A 20,410-nucleotide genomic window follows, 5' to 3' on the forward strand; every position below is an offset into this window, starting at 1 on the left:
CCATCTATCATTCAAAAGATTTGTCTCAAATAAAGGCTATTCTTTCTCCTTCCCAGCAGTTTACACTGCTTACACTTAACAAGTGTTGCAATAACTTGGAATAGTTATCATTCTCACTTATATTTCTGTAAGTTGTGTTTAACACTTATATTCTTGACATTTACATGTTGCAGGTGAATATGCATATATAGAGATATCAGGATATACATCACATGTGCGTGTGTTTGTGTGTGTACACGTATCAGGGAACTGGAGATTGCTGTGATAAGAGTATTTAGAAGACCAATCAATTGAGCCAGTTCAAATCTTAAAACAACAGTTTACTAGATTGATGTTCATTAAAAATACACATTATTTTAATGGTTTGTTCTTACTCATTAACAATTATTATCACTGCATATTCAACACATTGATTAACAATGAATAACAATCAATCCTAAATTAAGTATGAGTACACAGTGCTATGGAGCTTATGGCATGCAGTTAGTGCTGATGACTGTGCTCCTTGATGATCTTAATTGATGAGATAAAAATGATCAGGCTGAAGAGCTCTTTTATGAGGAATCCCCTTACCAAATCCAAGGTCTTGTCTTGTTATAAGGTGTTTGGGTTTCTAGACAGCACTGAACACTTGGTTGTTGTCTATGTACTGCCCAGAGCTGGGAGGGGGGTGCTATGTTCCTGGGCTGCAGCAGATGCCTTCTCCTGTTGCTTGATTTTTATTTTTTTGTCCCTCAGTGAACTACTGCTTCTTTTCTTTCAGTGAAGGCAGTCTCGTCACAGTTCTTGAGATTGCAGTGCTTCAGTGATCAATAATTGCCCATCAGTGAGTTGTTTGCAGTTCAGGGTCCTCTGTTTTCGACCCGTGCCCATACCTTCAAGGCCTTTGGTGCTATCACACATTTAAACTGACACAATAACAAGGAAAACCTGGTACCACGCTCAGATTCACATAACAAGTTCTCGTAGCAAGCTGATAATAAGTCCAAAAGGCCAGTACTGGGGCCCAGCACAGTTAGCAGAAGGCTTGTGTTCTGCCACCAGCACTGGTTGTGCTATTTTTCTGGGTCATTAGGTACAAAAATGCTTACACAGTTATGCTATATTAGCGTGTTTATGTTTGGTTAAAAAAGAAAAAAAAGGCAAACTAAAAATGTTTAGTGGACTGCTTTTGTGGCTGCAGCAGGCCTGTGTTTGTCCAGCATATATTGTGAATTGTGAACCAATGACTTTCACACTTAAAAAAAGAAAAAAAAAAAGCAGACCCAGTGGTGCTGCCTGCTTGTCACTCAGTGGGAGATGGGCCTGGGGCAGAACACGATGTTCTTCCAGTTACTGCCACTGCCTTTCCAGGGAGTTTTCACACACCCTTCCTTGAGTTATTTCTCAAGGGAAGATTATGATGAATTTTTACATGAAGAGAGCCACGATGGAAAACACTAACAAGAATATTTTTATAACAATCTGCCATCATTGCAAGACTTGTTTCTTCACTTAGAAGCAAGAAAATGGTTAGGGTCAGTTGAGAAGTTTATACTGCACCGCAGCCTGTTGTGAAGCAAAAGTTAAGATGGAAATCTACCATCCTGTCTGGGGTCACAAAATAAGAAGGACCTGTGCTCTTGTTGGACTGGCATAAGGTCACAGGACAGAATGACACAGGGTGGTTCATTAAAAAAATGCACAAAATGAAATTAAATAACAATATTCAAGCCTAACATAACTTGAAATTCATGTGAAATTGCTTATCACTTTCATTTTTTACTTTAGATGAAGTTATAAATCCTTATGCATCGGTATGCTAGAGGTGGCTTTGAAGATAAGGAGCTCTAAGTTTAGGTCTGATACACCTTTTTCAAGATCAATCCTGAGATCTTTTCTCTTTTCTCTAATCTGGAGAGAAGCTGTTTTATCCACGAGTTTCATATAAGCAGAGCAAGGTCCTGGAGAAAGATGGAGATCTGCTGAAAGGACTCAGGGTTCTTCCAAAAGTTTTCTCAGTTCACTTTTAGAGAGACAGAAATTCCTTTTTCAGAAGGTATTGGTGTGTTTTGCCAACAGCAAAATAATTCTTCTAAAACAGTGGTATAAGAAATGGCTCCATAAATAGCAGTGTTTTGAATTCTACTTCACCACAGCACCTTAGAAAACATTAAACAGGACTTATTCCCTTAACATCAGAGGTAAATATAATGCATATGATAATTTTATAATTTTATATAATTTGAACCAAAAAAATAATAATAAAAAAAAAAAAAAATCTGTCGATACCATGGTTTAAAAATTGCTAAAATATCAAAATCTAGATTCTGCATCTAGATCTCTTACATCTCAGTCCCTGTCTTAACCACAAATCTTTATGTTAAAAAATAAAAAATACTCATGGAAGCTCTATTCAGACTACTACAGTCCAGTAATGACATATTTTTAATATGTCATTTTACATCAATGCATGTTTAATACAAAACGTGCATTTTCTGATCACACCAAAACAGATGGAAATGTTGCAGCCATCTCCAATGGTAATATACAAAGTTTGCTGTTTTAATGGAAGAAGGGCTTCAGGATCCTCTGCTGAGGGTGGCTGAGGGGATTGGCTGCGGTTTTGGTTTTGTTTCTCCTGCCAGATTAAGTTTAGTACAAGGTTTCAGGCAAACGTCTGAAGTTCACAATAGTAACTCAATTAACACTTCAGACTCATCAAGATTTTCCAGTGTCATTTGCACAAAGATTGAGATGTTTTTGTTGGCAGAGTTTTGTGTGAGAACATTTATTTACTCAAATTGTCAGTGTTATGCTTATTTTACTTCTGTTTTCTTACATTGAGAAGATGTAAGAAAAGATGGGGGTGGAGGGTTGTTTTACTTTTCTATTCTATTCTATTCTATTCTATTCTATTCTATTCTATTCTATTCTATTCTATTCTATTCTATTCTATTCATTTCATTTCATTTCATTTCATTTCATTTCATTTCATTTCAATTCATTTCATTTCATTTCATTTCCTTCCCTCCCTTTCCATTTAATTTCATTATATTTTTATTGCACAATTTTAACAAACACATATGAACTTTCAATAGAGCTAGGGAAACTGCTCTTAAACAATCTACTAATATTTGTTTAAAATTTGAATCAAGTTCTCAGTGACTAGGTTAGCCCCCACTCTGTGTTTGTTTTCTGCAGTTATTTTAGTTAATGAGTCTTCTGGCTGGGATGTTCCTGGGAACAGCTAATTTTAGGCAACTATTAAAAAATACTAACAGAAGGTGAATTTCACAAAATGCTGCTATTTGCAATGGAACTCTGGTTTTAAGAGTTGTGGTTTGCTTATCCAATCAGAAAAACATATCGTATGATTTATGTGTCTGCTCACACCATCTTGAATTTCAGATTTTAAATTTTATGTACTTACGACCATCTGCTCACAAACTAAATTCACACCATGGTTTTATCAGAAAAAAAAAAAAAAACTTATATTTGGTAAACAGTTTTGAATAGTTGATGAAGGAAGGGAAAATGCTGTCTGAATATGCAATTTCTTCAGCAAATCTTGGAGGTCACCTTCATTTTCCTGGTTTCTCAATGTGTAGTGTAATATTTCACTCATTTCTCTTAGTTTGGTCTATATTATAGTTTCACTCTCCCTGTACGACTCCTGTAGGAGTGTCTTCCTGATGCTCTCTGTCATTCTTGGGGAGTTTGCAGTTCCTCAGTGACTATCATTTCACTTTTAGGGAATTAATGATTTTGATGCTAGATTTTCCCTAGTTTCTGTATTTTATCGTCCGAATGATTAAACACTGACCTTAGCCACAGCCTCTTCTGGAAGTATCCTGAATGTGGTGCACATGAAAATAATTAAGAGGATGCTCTGGAGGACTACAGAGCAGAAAGGGAAGGTGATGGAACCACTGTCACCCTGCAGCGTAGGTACTACAAACTGCTTTCACCTTGGCGTGGTGACCTCAGTGGAGGTCAGCTGCTTTTCTGATTTTCTCATCCCTCCTAGAGGCCGCTGTGCTAAGCAGGTAGCTACTTAGTTTGTTCTCATTGGAAGCCTTGGCTCCAAACAAAAGCACTTTTTTTTTTTTTTTTTTCCCATGGGTACTTATGGACAGAACAGCAAAACAAAAACTAAACAAAAAAAAATGCACAAACACACAAAAGAAAAAAAAAGAAATAATAATAAACGAGCATCTTCCAAGATCTGCAAAGAAAAAAAATCTGCCAAGATTTTAGGTATAATCTCTGCTGTTGTATCTATACTGACCTCTTGGGGTGTATTGTGAAGTGTCCCAAGATCCTGATCTTCTACCTGTCCAGATCACACTCTTGTTGAACAATGTCAGCTGTCTTGTCCAGTACCTACCCCCTCATATGCCACCTCCAGTTTACTTTCTGAAACATGTGAATGCACAAGATCTGAAAACAGGAAAGTGGTTCGGATCCTTAATGTGTAGATGTGAACCTGGGTATAAACAATGTGACTCTAGTAACAAGCTGTAAGCTACTACTCCAGTGAGATATGCTTGGAGAAAATATTCTTTACTGAAATGTGATTTGTAAAGTTCTCTAAAGTTGAGACTTGTAGAAAATTATGAGTCTAGGTGCATTTTGTAGCCGAGAAACACAATGGAAACAAAAATATCAAGAAGCACTAGGGTAGAAAGAACAGGACAATTTCAAAAATATTAAATAACTTGACTGGAGAAAGAAAAAGGGTCTCATATTTATACATCTGAAATTATCATAAAATTAAATATAAGAAAAAAAATCATTAGCAGATGAAATTCATTTGTATGTGCTGTTTTAAATAGCTCTTTTCATGAGGGTTGCAAGGCACTTTCCCTGTTAGGAGGTCTGATAAATTAACAACCATGCCCAGCATCAGAAAAGAGATTGGTAGCAGAGGTGCAATTTTAATCTGCCTATCTGTGTAACGTACCTTAACTGCAAGAAAGTCCTTCTTTGCTCTCTAACAAACAGTATACATATGGTAATAAACCATACCAGGATGCGCTGGCAGAATGTGAACAGACTCGTCCCATGGATATTTCTCACATGACTTTTCTTTGTATTTGGGCTATGATCATACATAGATCAAGGTGAAGGAGTGCAACACTTTAGAGAGGGATGCACTAGAACAGCCCAAAGAAAGATGTGCTGCAATTCAGAGGACTTTAATTTCATTCCTGGTTCTGCTGCTGAGCTGGGAAATCACTTCACATCATACCATCGATCTCAGCTTCCCATGGAAAACTCATTAGGCTCCACTGGTGGTAAGTGTTTTTGTCAAACAATACTATTTAAGATTGATGTCATTACTTAAACAAAAATCTTTCAGTCATCAAAGGATTAGCTATGTCAGTTTTGGAGCAAACTTTCCTGACTTTCAAGTTACCACCTTTTCTGCTGGAACCACTGCTGCATGGTGCTCTGACCATGTGGCACACCACTCTACTGCTGTCATGGGGCAGTGGTGGAAATGTCAAAGCAAGGTCCTGGTCTGGGAGATGATCCCAGTGGTCCTGTCATTTTCTGTATTCCCAAAGCTAATGAATTACACTGCACCACTGCACAAAGACTGTGAATGAACGCCAAGATTTTGCATCTGCATCTGAGAGAATGCACTATATCCAGAGAAACGAGGGGCCGTAACTGTGGCAAGAGGGGGTTCAGCTCTACCCTCCTTCCTGAGGAGCAGCAAACTATGACAAAAAGTCCTTTGGGGCCCTTGCAGACAGAGGATATATGATTGCATCCCTTAGCCCTCTCTTGATCTGCTATGGGTGTCCAGATAATCCCCAAGAACAAGAGTGATGCGTAATTGTAAATAGAAAATGGGGTAAGAGAAACATAATGTGAGAGCTCTGGGAAGCCTGCCCTTTGTAAAGGATTGCAGCTAAACAGGTATTCATCTTCATAGTTCATTCAGGGAGAATATGAATGTGAAAGGAGATCCGGTCCTCAACACAATCTCAGAGAGTATAGGGGAGGTCTATAAAACCCAGCAGGAATTGTAAGCCACACATAGGTTTTTGATTTCCAATCCCTTATTTGGTGGATTTGTTTTCCTCACAGCAGAATTTAGCTGGCAGTCTCGGGTTATCCTTAAAACTCACAGCCACTTGTCGCTTGTGGTCCCTGAAGAGGAGGAAGCCCCAGAAAACCAATTTTGCTGCAGAAAGTGGGGAGCACAACTCTTAGTGATAGCCAGTTCCTTGGTGGAACTGGTGAAAAAAATACAACAAAATGCTCAGATATGGCTGTGCATTAGAGCATACATGTACATGAAAATAAGAGCTCAGGAAACATTGATGGTACCAAGGACCAAATTAAATCATTGAAATAAACTTCAGATACTCAAAGACTTATAAAAAAGAAGTTATCTTCTACACAATAATTTTATGCACAGCCTCAGATCTCACCTTCAGAGGGGTCAGGATAGTGGGAGCTGACCACGTGCTGGTCATCTGGAAATTTGGAGCTGCCAAGAAGCTCTGCATAAATTGCATCCTAATTGCTTTCCAGATTTATAGGACATTCTCTAACTTGACTGTGATCACAGTGAATGCATAGGTAATGCAATACAGATGATAACCTGATTTTATACACCACAGGATGGCAGGAAAATAACTGAAAAAACTGCAGATCCCTGTTCAGCCAAATTCTCCCTGCACCCTTCCCCTCACTATAGAACTTCCCTCTTGCTAAAATATTTTCCTATCTAGACATGCAATTCCCATGTGCAACTCCCAGCACTGTCAAAATGTGCCAGGCACATCAGTGCTAAACTGATCAGTCGGGAGAGCCAATTCCAAAGGTCAGGCTTCTTATTTCATACCTAACATTGTTTATGCATCTGATCAAGGATGTGTACAGAAAAAGGACAGAAAAGAAATCCTTTATAGGGAATTCAAGACCTGACTTGTAAATAACAAATTGTCCAGATAAAGACAGTGAGTTTGTTAGCACTCTGGATGTCTCTTGCAGGCTGCTTTATATCTTCTTAAATAAAACATTAAAATCCACAAGATGTTCTTTGTTTGTTTTGGTGAAAGGACCATGAAGCTGTAATTATTTGAAGCTTGTTAGTGCTCCTCTAGATGGGATATATTAGTTTGACCTCCATGGTACACTGCTATGAAACAGGGAGGTAACAGAGTCCAGGTGTAGGATGCCACAGAAGGGAGCAGGAATCACAGAATCACAGAATTTCTAGGTTGGAAGAGACCTCAAGATCATCGAGTCCAACCTCTGACCTAACGCTAACAGTCCCCACTAAACCATATCCCTAAGCTCTACATCTAAACGTCTTTTGAAGACTTCCAGGGATGGTGACTCTACCACTTCCCTGGGCAGCCTGTTCCAGTGTCTAACAACACTTTCAGTAAAGAAGTTCTTCCTAACATCTAACCTAAAACTCCCCTGGCTCAACTTAAGCCCATTCCCCCTCGTCCTGTCACCAGGCATGTGGGAGAACAGGCCAACCCCCACCTCACTACAGCCTCCTTTAAGGTATCTGAAGAGAGCGATAAGGTCGCCCCTGAGCCTCCTTTTCTCCAGGCTGAACAAGCCCAGCTCCCTCAGCTGCTCCTCATAGGACTTGTTCTCCAGGCCCCTCACCAGGTTCATCGCCCTTCTCTGGACGTGCTCAAGCACCTCGATGTCCTTCTTGTAGCGAGGGGCCCAAAACTGAACACAGTACTCGAGGTGCGGCCTCACCAGAGCTGAGTACAGGGGGATGATCACCTCCCTAGCCCTGCTGGTCACACTGTTTCTGATACAAGCCAGGATGCCGTTGGCCTTCTTGGCCATGTGAGCACACTGCTGGCTCATATTCAGCCGACTATCCACCATCACTCCCAGGTCCTTCTCTGCCTGGCAGCTCTCCAATCACTCATCTCCCAGCCTGTAGCTCTGCTTGGGGTTATTGCGCCCCAGGTGCAGGACCCGGCACTTGGCCTTGTTGAACTTCATGCAGTTGACCTCAGCCCATCGGTGCAGCCTATCCAGATCCTCCTGCAGAGCCTTCCTACCCTCGAGCAGATCAACACACGCGCCTAGCTTGGTGTCATCTGCGAACTTACTGAGGGTGCACTCAATGCACTCGTCCAGATCATCGATGAAGATATTAAAGAGGACCGGCGCCAGCACCGAGCCCTGGGGGACGCCACTAGTGACTGGCCTCCAACTGGACTTGGCTCCATTTACCACGACTCTTTGGGCCCGGCTATCCAGCCAGTTTCTAACCCAATGAAGCGTGCGCCAGTCCAAGCCAAGAGCAGCCAGTTTCTTGAGGAGAATGCTGTGGGAGACGGTGTCAAAAGCCTTGCTGAAGTCAAGGTAGACCACATCCACAGCCTTTCCCTCGTCCACCCAGCGCGTCACTTTGTCATAGGAGGAGATCAGGTTCGTCAAGCAGGATCTGCCTTTCATAAACCCATGCTGACTGGGCCTGATCGCCTGCTTGCCCTGCAAGTGCTGCGTGATGACTCTCAGGAGGATCTGCTCCATGAGCTTCCCTGGTACTGACGTCAAACTGACAGGCCTGTAGTTTCCCAGGTCTGCCCTCCGGCCCTTCTTGTAGATGGGCGTCACATTTGCTAGCCGCCAGTCAACTGGGACCTCCCATGATTGCCAGGACTGCTGATAAGGAAGGAGATCAAGAAAAGATGCAAGGATCTCAGCTGATATTCTCAGGACTGCATAGAACCACCGCTCAAACAGCCATAAAAGAGAAAGTAAGTCCAAGTGTTTTTATAACCACTTGCACAGAAAGCATGAGTCTCCTGCTCTGGATCTCAGCCATGTGCTCTCAGGTTTGCTGTAGTGCTCACATCACTCGCCCAGCTCTTTAGCTGTCCTTGAAAATTACTGTGCAGATCTCGGAGGTCCAAAGCTTATTCTTGATTTTTACTAAGCTAGTGACTTTCTGTTCACTTCCAAGAAGCATTAGATGTACATTTTATATGCAAAGTTTTCACTGCATGTATAAAACCTAGGATAAATTTCATGGCTCAGGGCTCACTGAAGGTCAGAGGTAAAGAGCACAAAAATTAGGAAAATAAAAATAGAAAAACAAGGATAAACATTTAAACTATGGAAAACCTCTTATTTAAAATTTTCTTTACTCTTCATGTTTTCTCCCCTTATGCACTTACATTTGCCTATTTATGTATTAATTACTATGCCTATTTATTATGTACAGTGTGAATATATAGTAAAATGTCCAACTCTTAATATATTTTCCCTTAGGGAGATGACAAATAAATGAACAAAATTAACATCTATGTTGTGAATTTCTGTCTCAGGGGTTTAGCAGAACTTTTGAGAACTGGTGCACTGGAGTATTTTTCAAGTCCTCTTTGTATAATTTGTAGGATTTTCTGAAAAAAATACATTTTATATATATATATATAATTATTATTTTTTCTCCATAGAATTCTTTGCAATCTTCTGAAACAAGCTTATGTCTTTGAAACTTTTGTGGTATGTGTGTGTGCAGGGGAGTTATACAGGTTGTTTGTTTTTGTTTGTTTATTTGTTTTTATATCTAGATCCAAAAGAATATGAATTTAAAATTGTGCATTAGTAAAGTTAACTGAATCTTGAGGAAAGCTTATGTGATTTTCACCAAGTATAAAGAGAATTTCAGCAGTGTCCCAGAAATAACGGAGTTTGAATGGCAGATGAGAACATACGCTGTTTCATTTAAACAAAACATTTTAATTTTAAAAACTGACCACTGCAGCAAACACTGCACAACATCAGTGATGTTGTTCTGGCACAACATCAGTTCAAGTGGAAATGTGATAGTTTAGAAATCTACCTCCATAAATTCTTCCACGCTGTACCTGCACACCGTGTATAAACATGAACACACGTGCACAAATGCTCAGAGAAACTGTGCCTTCATGAGCAGTGGCCATCTGAATGCTGTCTTAGTAAATGAAAGTAAAATATTTGAACTTCAAGGCCAGGAATAGAGCATGCAATGAGTCTATGTGTTTGGCATCAAACTTGGAAACTTTCAGCTAATTGAGTTCATGTATGAGACATGGTCTAGAGCTGAGCTTTGGCACATAGTTGAATTTTGGCACACAGTTGAATTTTGTTGCTACCATCATGCAACAAAGCCACTTTATAATAGCACACCCAAGGGGTGTTGCAAGGGATGAATTTGATCCTCAGTACAAAGCAATCATTATGTGCTAAAGTCATCATCTACTTCACACTATGTTTACATATTATGCATAATTTAAATTAATTATGTAGGTTTTAGACTATTTTTTAAAATCTCTTTCTTCAATAAGGTTCAGTTAATTAAAAACAAAAACAACAATAAAAAGTGCTCTCAGTCTCTCTATAACTAAATGAAAATAAAATTAAAATATTTTTTTTAAATCAGATAATTATTTTTGGGGGGGTGGGGTGACTAATTTGCCTCTAACCTAAAAGTTCAACCACAGTTAGTTTGCAGAAAATCATCAGCAAAATGGGCAAAACACATTTTCTGCACCTGACCTTAAAGGTCTTCATACTTCATCTTATAAATTCTAATTTTCTTTTTTTCGTTTTCTTTTTCTTTTTTTTTTTTTTTTTTTTTTAAGACCATCTTATAACTGTACTTTTCTAACTTTCAGTGCTCTTGCAAAGACTTGAAACATTTTTTGTCATCCAAACCCTTACCCTTTTTTTAGTTACTGATCTCATACAATAGACGGGGAAAAATACAATAAAAAATCCCAAGCCCCAGCCACTCACTGACACTGACACACAAACTATGCTACCAAGCCATATACCATATGACACATGAAAAGTCTGGACAATACAGTATAAACAAGGTCAGGCTAGGTTTATATGGAAGGAGTTAATTACAAATGACAGAAGTCCTTAGAGTCTCCGTAAGAGTGGTGGAATTTCTGTTGCCCTCATCAGAGAGTTTAGGAGAATATTCTGCCTTTGCCTGTCTTATCACATTATTTGAAGCAGAATTATAGTCGTGCTCTGAAAATCAGTAGTTCACTCCCCTAAATCTTGGCCTACTCTAAGGCAGTTTCTTCATTATTGTCCTCAGACAACCAGGTACCTGCTGCAGCTCTTCATGTAGCTTAGCCATTGGCTCCAGCAGGTATGCTCAGCTGACATGAAGGCTCGATCTAATCCCTGCTGCTCACATAATAATATTTGGTGCTTCACAACTTCTTTGTATGTCTAAGATATAGGAAGATTAAACAGGAATATATGGAAAATGACCTTATTTTTAAGGGGTTTTAAATATATACATATATTTCCTAAGCCATCAAATAAACCCTCTTGTTTTTCCTTTTTTGCATCTAACCTTTCAGATTCCAAAAGCTTTGTGAAGGTCCTGTTTAGTGTGGCTGGTGTTGCTACTTACATAATAACAGTCCTGGTTTTCTTGTTCCTGTCATGAAACAGGAAATCTCAGATAAGTGCAGAAAACTTGTTGTGGTTGGAAACAAAACACTACACAGTAATGCTTTTCATTGAGATCTAGCATCCTGTACAAAATTCTATGCCATTTTTTGAAAACAAGGTGGGATCAATAAGGGTGGAATTAAGCTGGTACTGGAGGACAGAAATATGAGTCTAAACCTTATAAGTACCATAATGGCAGCACTATTGTTGGAAACAATACAGCTCCCCAGACCTCTGAGCACTGTGCATGTGGGGCTGTTTCCTGATCAAGCAAACAGGAAAGTTCATAACTGAGGTATCTCTGTTGTACAGACAATATATTCTTTCAGTGGCTCCGCCATGCAGACCTTACACAGCTCATCGGCAATGGATGAATTTCCCCCAAAACCTGAGTCTGTAGAGTTAGCAGCACAAATACATCAAATGGGTTAGTCTAAGCAAAAAAGTTCAGATAGTAAAACAGCAACAGTTTTAATGAAAACAAGCAAAAAATCTGCCTCCTTTTTTTTTTTTTTTTTTTTTTTTTTTTTTTTTTTTTTTTTTTTTTTCTGGCTTTGCACTTTGCAACTCCTGGCAAAGTCTCTCCAGCTTAGATGATCTAGATATCCTCCAAATGGAAAAATCACTTTCTATCATACAGAGGGGCACAGCAGAGAGCTTCTGTGCAGAGACACAGCACTGAATATAGTGGGATAATTTCATCAGGGACAAAACTGCTTGCTGTCACAGAAATTATGTCTCCTTTTGCACACTTTTTTGTACCCTTTGCTTACTTTATTGCTATCCCAGCAGTCTCATAACCTTCCATGCAGAGCTCCAGTGCTCAGACACTTAAAGCAAGGCACGAGAGCTGGTCACACCATATTACATCAGACTAGAAGACTGGGGAAAAAAAAAAAAAAAAAAAGGACAGGAATCAGTTATTACACTGTGCCCACACTGGCACACAGCACAGTTTCACTCCTTGCCACATGAATGTATATTTTGCCACGTCCTGTGTTATGTGTGTTAATGTCTTGCAGAGCTGGTGACATCTGTGCTGTGCTCTCATAGCCTGTGCTTCAGTATATGATCTCACTTGGCCAGTGCTGTGCTTCATTATGTACTGTCTTGCCGAGTTGCTGATGTGCTTTATTAAATCAACATTATTTGAGTTCCACAGCCCCATGGAGAGGATCTTCTACTGTCTGTTCCTTCACTTGAAATGTTAGCTGTGGGTTAGATCTAGCTAAACAATCTCACTCCCTTCACTTTCGTTCTCATACAGCAGAGTGACAGAGAGGAAATGGCAAGTTTAGTAACTGGGTGGGAAGCCTCAAAAGTCCAGCAGTCCAGGACTTTCTGGGTTTCACAGAATCACAGAATCACAGAATTTTCTAGGTTGGAAGAGACCTCAAGGTCATCGAGTCCAACCTCCAACCTAACGCTAACAGCCCTCCACTAAACCATATCCCTAAGCTCTACATCTAAGCGTCTTTTGAAGACTTCCAGGGATGGTGACTCCACCACTTCCCTGGGCAGCCTGTTCCAATGCCTCACAACCCTTTCTGTAAAGAAGTTCTTCCTAACATCTAACCTAAAACTCCCCTGGCTCAACTTAAGCCCATTCCCCCTCGTCCTGTCACCAGGCACGTGGGAGAACAGGCCAACCCCCACCTCTCTACAGCCTCCTTTAAGGTATCTGTAGAGAGCAATAAGGTCACCCCTGAGCCTCCTCTTCTCCAGGCTGAACAAGCCCAGCTCCCTCAGCCGCTCCTCGTAGGACTTGTTCTCCAGGCCCCTCACCAGCTTCGTCGCCCTTCTCTGCACCCGCTCAAGCACCTCGATGTCCTTCTTGTAGCGAGGGGCCCAAAACTGAACACAGTACTCGAGGTGCGGCCTCACCAGAGCCGAGTACAGGGGGACGATCACCTCCCTAGCCCTGCTGGTCACGCTGTTCCTAATACAAGCCAGGATGCCGTTGGCCTTCTTGGCCATGTGAGCACACTGCTGGCTCATATTCAGCCGACTGTCCACCATCACTCCCAGGTCCTTCTCTGCCTGGCAGCTTTCCAACCATTCCTCTCCCAGCCTGTAGCTCTGCTTGGGGTTATTGCGCCCCAGGTGCAGGACCCGGCACTTGGCCTTGTTAAACTTCATGCAGTTGACCTCAGCCCATCGGTGCAGCCTATCCAGATCCTCCTGCAGAGCTTTCCTACCCTCAAGCAGATCGACACACGCACCTAACTTGGTGTCATCTGCGAACTTACTGAGGGTGCACTCGATGCCCTCGTCCAGATCATCGATGAAGATATTAAAGAGGACCGGCCCCAGCACCGAGCCCTGGGGGACGCCACTAGTGACTGGCCTCCAACTGGACTTGGCTCCATTCACCACGACTCTTTGGGCCCGGCTATCCAGCCAGTTTCTAACCCAACGAAGCGTGCGCCAGTCCAAGCCAAGAGCAGCCAGTTTCTTGAGGAGAATGCTGTGGGAGACGGTGTCAAAAGCCTTGCTGAAGTCAAGGTAGACCACATCCACAGCCTTTCCCTCATCCACCCAGCGCGTCACTCTGTCATAGAAGGAGATCAGGTTCGTCAGGCATGACCTGCCTTTCATAAAGCCATGCTGACTGGGCCTGATCGCCTGCTTCCCCTTCAAGTGCTGCATGATGACTCTCAGGAGGATCTGCTCCATGAGCTTTCCTGGCACTGAGGTCAAACTGACAGGCCTGTAGTTTCCTGGGTCTGCCCTCCGGCCCTTCTTGTAGATGGGCGTCACGTTTGCTAGCCGCCAGTCGATTGGGACCTCCCCCGATAGCCAGGACTGTTGATAAATGATGGACAGCGGCTTGGCCAGCTCCTCTGCCAGTTCCCTCAGTACCCTTGGGTGGATCCCATCTGGCCCCATCGACTTGTGCACATCTAAGTGCCGTAGTAGGTCACCAACCAGTTCTTCATGGATAATGAGGGCCACATCCTGCTCCCCATCCCCTTCCACCAGCTCAGGGTACTGGGTATCCAGAGAACATCCGGTATTGCCGCTAAAGACTGAGGCAAAGAAGGCATTGAGCACCTCCGCCTTTTCCTCATCTCTTGTAACTAAGTTTCCCCCCGCATCCAGTAAAGGATGGAGATTCTCCTTAGTCCTCCTTTTTGTGTTGATGTATTTATAGAAACGTTTTTTGTTATCTTTAACGGCAGTAGCCAGATTGAGCTCCAGATGAGCTTTGGCCTTCCTAATTTTGTCCCTGCACAGCCTCGCTACTTCTTTAAAGTCCTCCTTAGTGGCCTGCCCACTTTTCCAAAGCTTATAAACCCTCTTTTTCCTCCTAAGATCAAGCCACAATTCTCTGTTGAGCCAGGCTGGTCTTCTTCCCCGCCAGCTCGTCTTCGGGCACGTGGGAACAGACCGTTCCTGCGCCATTAAGACTTCCCTCTTGAAGAGCGCCCAGCCTTCCTGGACCCCTCTGCCCTTCAGAACTGCCTCCCAAGGGACTCCACCAACCAATGTCCTGAGCAGCTCAAAGTCAGCCCTCCGAAAGTCCAATACAGCGGTTTTACTGGTCCCCTTCCTGGCCTCGCCAAGAATAGTGAACTCCACCATTGCGTGGTCACTCTGCCCTAGACAGCTCCCGACGATCACGTCCTCCACCAGTCCTTCTCTGTTTGTGAAGAGAAGGTCTAGCGGGGCACCTCCCCTGGTAGGCTCACTAACCAGCTGCGTCAGGAAGCTATCTTCCACGCTCTCCAGAAACCTCCTAGACTGCTTTCTCAGGGCTGTGTTGTGCTTCCAGGATATGTCAGGGAAGTTGAAGTCCCCCACGAGTACAAGAGCTGATGATTTTGCAACCTCTGTCAGCTGCCTGTAGAATTCCTCATCCGTCTCATCATCCTGGTTCGGCGGTCTATAGCAGACCCCGACCAGGACACTAGCCTTGTTGTCCCTGCCGATCCTAACCCAAAGGGACTCGACCTTGTCATTCCCAACCTCGAGTTCTACAGCCTCGAAAGACTCTCTAATATAGAGAGCCACACCACCACCCCTTCTATGCTGCCTGTCCCTTCTATAGAGCTTATAGCCAGGCATTGCAGCACTCCAGTCATGAGACTGGTCCCACCACGTCTCCGTGATGGCAACCAAGTCGTAGCCTGCCTGCCGCACGATGGCTTCCAGCTCCTCCTGTTTGTTACCCATGCTGCGTGCATTGGTGTAGATGCACTTCAGCTGGGCCATTGCCTTATCCTCCGGCCTTGCCATTGTTCCCCCTGGCACAGCCCCAACAATCCTAGCCTCAGCCCCATCCCCCTTCCTACCTAGTTTAAAGCCCTCTCAATGAGCCCTGCCAGCTCCTGGCCCAGGATCCTTTTTCCCCTAAAAGATAGGGACCCGTCTGCGGCCATCAGGCCAGGTGCTGAGTAAAGTGCCCCATGATCAAAAAACCCAAGATTTCTGCGTTGGCACCAGCCCCGGAGCCACGTGTTTAACAGGTGGGCTTTCCGTGTCCTCTCTGAACTCCTCCCTGCCACCATAGGGATGGACGAAAACACCACCTGCACTCCTGCTCCATCCACTAACCGACCCAGCCCCCTAAAGTCCCTTTTGATAGCCTTGAGGCTTCTCTCTTCGATGTTATCACTGCCCGCCTGGACTATCAAAAGGGGGTAATAGTCAGAGGGGCGTACCAGGTTAGGAAGCTTCCTGGCAACGTCCCTGACCCTGGCCCCAGGGAGACAGCAGACTTCCCTACGGGTAGGGTCCGGCCGACAAATAGGGCCCTCTGTTCCCCTAAGAATCGAGTCACCAACAACAATAACCCTCCTGTCTTTTTTGGTGGAGGCAGTCCTGAGGCGCGGAGTCGACCTCCTCGCTCCAGGCATCCTCCTGGGAACATTTGCTACCTCTTCCTCACACACCGGCCTCTCAATCTCTAGGGCCTCAAACCTGTTGTGTAAGGGCACCTGGGAAGGTGGGGCCGGAAGGGGAGAGCATCGCCTGCGATGTCGAGCAGGGACCTGTTTCCATTCCTCCTCAGCTCCCAGATCCCCTCCCTCTGCCCGACGGGGACAGGGCAGGGGGTCCGCCCCCATTTGGGGAGTCTCACCTCGGCACCTCCCCTTGAGGCCCTGCAGGGAGTTACTCCAGAAGTCTATCTCCCGCTCACACTCCCTGATGGCCCTCAACCTCTCCACCTCCTCCTTGAGCTCCGCCACCATGCGGACCAGGTCATCCACCTGCTCGCACCTCATGCACGCAGTTTCTCTGCCTCCCGCCGATGGCAGCAACAGGCTCAGACACTCCTTGCATCCGGTGACCTGAACTGCGGCATTTTTTAACGGGTAGTCGGTCTGCGTGTGTACCGACTTTCTGGAGAGCGCGCCGTGCCTGGTGGCGACCATTATCGCCTAGTTACGGCTGTTGTTAACGAGGTGTTGTTTGTGTGTAGGGGGAGCGCTCTGCCCTTCCTGCACGCCCTGCCTGCGCGAACTGCCGCGCCACTCCCTCTGACGCGCCACGCCCTGTTCGCCGCGCTCCTGGTCGCTCGCGCTCCCTAGGGGCAGCTTTTGAAGGGCTGGGGAGGGGGCGCTGCTGGCTCCGCCTTCGCCTCGTCAGCCTCCCTCACGAGGGCTGCCGGGTCCTGGCGGCTCCCTCTAGTAGGCTCGATGCCGGACAAAATTAGCCCTGCCTGGCCCGATCCCCCGCTCCGCGGCAGAACGCGTCTGCCCCGGAGCCGATCGCCTCGGCAAAAAAAGTTTGATGCTGAATAACTGTGAAAATGCAGAAATCAGCAATGGAAAGGAGCTTTGAAGCAGGACTATGTGAGCAGGTAACAAGCTCTTACTGCATGAAAAAATGACGTTGCCATAGGGGTTGAAAAGAACCTGGCCTCATCAAATGTGCCATTTTGACAGTTTTGAGAGCATCCTCATGCCAATCTTGTCAAACCAGAGCAGGAGCAGAGGAATAGGCAAAGCTTGTGAGCCACTAGTTAACACACCACCGTTCAGAGTGCCGCATGGCGATTTCAGATCATCTCTCCTTAGATGTTTTGCATCAGGGTTTTGCTGCCTAAATTCTTTCTTTTCTGATCTCTGTGACCTACACATGTACCTCTTTCCTCCTGAGGCTGACATGATCACAGGCTGAAGCAAGTAAGAACTGCCCAGCACTGAGGAGGGAAATTATGTCTGTAGATACCGCAGATTGAATGTTGGATAAGATAGATAAGAATAAAAATAAAAGTCTGATTAGTGATCAGTTAGAAATGATTAGTGCAGAAAATGCAATTTGACAACATCAGCAACAGCCCAGGCTCTGAATAATCCAAACAATTTGCCTGAATTCAAAACACTGAAAAGATGGAATTTCTATGAACACTGCCTCAGCTCATCTTTTTCCTCATCAGAGACATGTATCTCCACATCTGGGAAAAATAAAATGTGCAGCAAGTTAGCTAGAGTTTGCATTGTGATTATTGCATTTGATACTTATCTGTGAATCAAGAGCTCTGAGTCCTCTCCTGGCCACAAATATGCCATTTTCCCTCCTGCAAGTCTTTCATTGGGAACAAGTTAGGATATGAGTTTAAAGGATAGCAGATGGGGGTGGGGAATTTAGCTTTTGAGACTCTAAATCTTTAGGCTAAATTGTCCCTTACATTGTCCTTACTCCTATAAAAATAGCTGCCACTGGCTGCTTTCTGTGTTAGGGCCATTCCTGGCTCCTGGAGCAAAACCTGCTTGTGCTCAGCTCCTTGTTTCAGCCCAGCAGGCATTCCCATGTCTGAGCTGTTCTCACTGCATCTCTTCCTCATCTCCTTTGGGAAAAGACATTGAGTCAGCTGGACCGTACTGAATGAACAGATGTGATATCAAAATATTTGTATTCTAGGATAAAAAGTGGCCTTTTTATGTCTTGGTGTTTAAACTAAACAAAGAATTTGAAGTCCAGCTTTGACAAAGTGCTAACATGGTACTGGCACCAGTCTACACCTGTGCTAGGCAGTACTCATGCTATTTGTATTGGTACAACTGGCTTTTTATTATTTTTTTTTTTTTTCCCCTTAAGTGGTGAAACCAAAGCCCCTGTAGCCCACATGGTGATGTCTGACCATAATGCTTCAGAAATCATGATAAAATACTATCAGTTCTGACACGATTTCCTTCTGCAGTAAGGTATATTAAACCATGCTGGTGTCAAGCACTAAAGAACATATAAATAAATAAAATAATAGGGGACACTATGCTGCTTTTTCAGCTCCCACTCTTCTCTCAGTGTTACCCACAGACATAACATAGCTATAAGGATAAGGCTAAGATCCAGGATTTCTTGATTCGTCATTATGCTACTAACTTATTTGGCCTCTATTGTTAAAGTCAATGACTGATGACTGCTCTTCCCAAGCACCCCCCATAAAGTTGGGATGAGCTAATGGGAAATTTACAAAGTGCACTGGGATACTTGTCTGAGAAGCACTCTGAGGATTATATCTAGGTATATGTAAAAAAAAGTTACACATTCGCATCTGAGTTTGAGCTTTCAGCATGGTGTTTTACCAAAGAGTTGAGCACGATCAGCTGGAGACCTGTGTATTCAATAAAGAACCTGAGACAACTTAACCACAGCCAAGCTGGATCATCTTCTGTAAGTCCCTGTTTTTCTCTACTTAAGACAAGGGGAGACTGTGATAATGTTTATTTTTTAAGTTTTCAAGAAATTTAGGTGGGATGTAACAAAGAGATGGAAAATACATTAATCACTTCCACATGTGACACCGGGGCAAAGTGACAGTGAAAGGTCTGAAAACAGAGATGCTGTAGTGTCTTATTTACAAAGAAATTACCGTCTTCTTGGTGTTTGCTGCTAAACTGAATTCAATATCTGGATATAATCCCCTTGTGAAAGAAGAAAGGGAAAATATTTTCAAAAAAGTTTGAATATTCTATCTTTTATTTTGTTTGCAAGCTGATCAGGCCACTGTAATATTCCTATTAACAATATGTGAGAAACGAAGGCCATTTAAATGTAAAATAAATAAATAACAGTGTATTCAAATAATTATAGTATGGTGGAATAATTAGTGATAAACTCCTTACAGGGATAATAGCTGTCATTACAAAACCAGCATTCTCAAATATCATCACTTTTTGACAAAACCATTTCCTGAAAGAGGGAAAAATGATTAAAAACTTCAATTCACAAAGTGACTTTTATTTTGACAATAAATAACATACAAGTCACATTGTAAAATGAGATCCTTAATCATTTTCTGCCATGTTATTTGTCAAAATATAGACAGGAAAGAAATGATCACTCATAAATAACAGGTAACTTTATTTTACCACTTGCAGGGTGGGGGAGTAAATGTAATGTTTGTAGAAGTTCTTAGCGGGAAAGGAGAGGGAAATAAATGGCTAAAATTTGGAGTGGAAAAAAAAACAAACTCTAATAAACTCAGTCTGATCAACCATACTGAGTAATCAAAATTTCATTCTTTGTGGAACCTGTGGGGAAAAATAGCAACTTTATTGGAATATTAACACTGAAAGGTTTGAAAGCATCAGAGAGGAAAGGTGCTTTTCAAAGCCCTACTGTAATTGCCTATGATGTATAATCTCAGCTTAATTTGATGTTAATTAAATTTCCCAATGCCATTGTCCAAATGGCTTCTTATTTATTTATTTATTTAGGTTTAGTTTTTAGCTGCTTTCAGCTATTGGATGGCATCATCAAAAGGCTTTTATTCTGAGCATTTATGTCCAAAAGGCATGAGTGTGTAGAGTGAAGTATTATAGAAATTAGAAGAAAGAATTAGAAGAAGAAGTTTCATTATTATTGTGGAAACTTATACGTAGGATTTGCTTTTTTATGACTGGTTTTAGGACTAAGGATGGCATCCTGTAACTGAAACACATTCCAAGTGATTGCTGTAGGATTTGGAATAGGAAAATAGGAAAAGGTGTCAACCTTTGCATCCTTTATATGC

At 42.9% G+C, this 20,410-nt stretch overlaps 1 long non-coding RNA gene across 2 annotated transcripts in view; it reads right to left on the reverse strand.

The window, feature by feature from the left end:
- Window positions 1-299: 299 nt before the first annotated feature.
- The window catches only part of LOC311427804, a 53,665-nt gene continuing 33,554 nt past the window's right edge, over window positions 300-20,410 (reverse strand). For both annotated transcript variants that reach the window (XR_014687576.1, XR_014687577.1), the window contains one exon: window positions 300-2,141. This is a non-coding gene — a long non-coding RNA (uncharacterized lncRNA). The remainder of the gene's footprint in view (window positions 2,142-20,410) is intronic.

This window comes from Aythya ferina (genome assembly GCF_964211825.1).
Source record: "Aythya ferina genome assembly, chromosome: Z".
NCBI classification, from domain to species: Eukaryota; Metazoa; Chordata; class Aves; order Anseriformes; family Anatidae; genus Aythya; species Aythya ferina.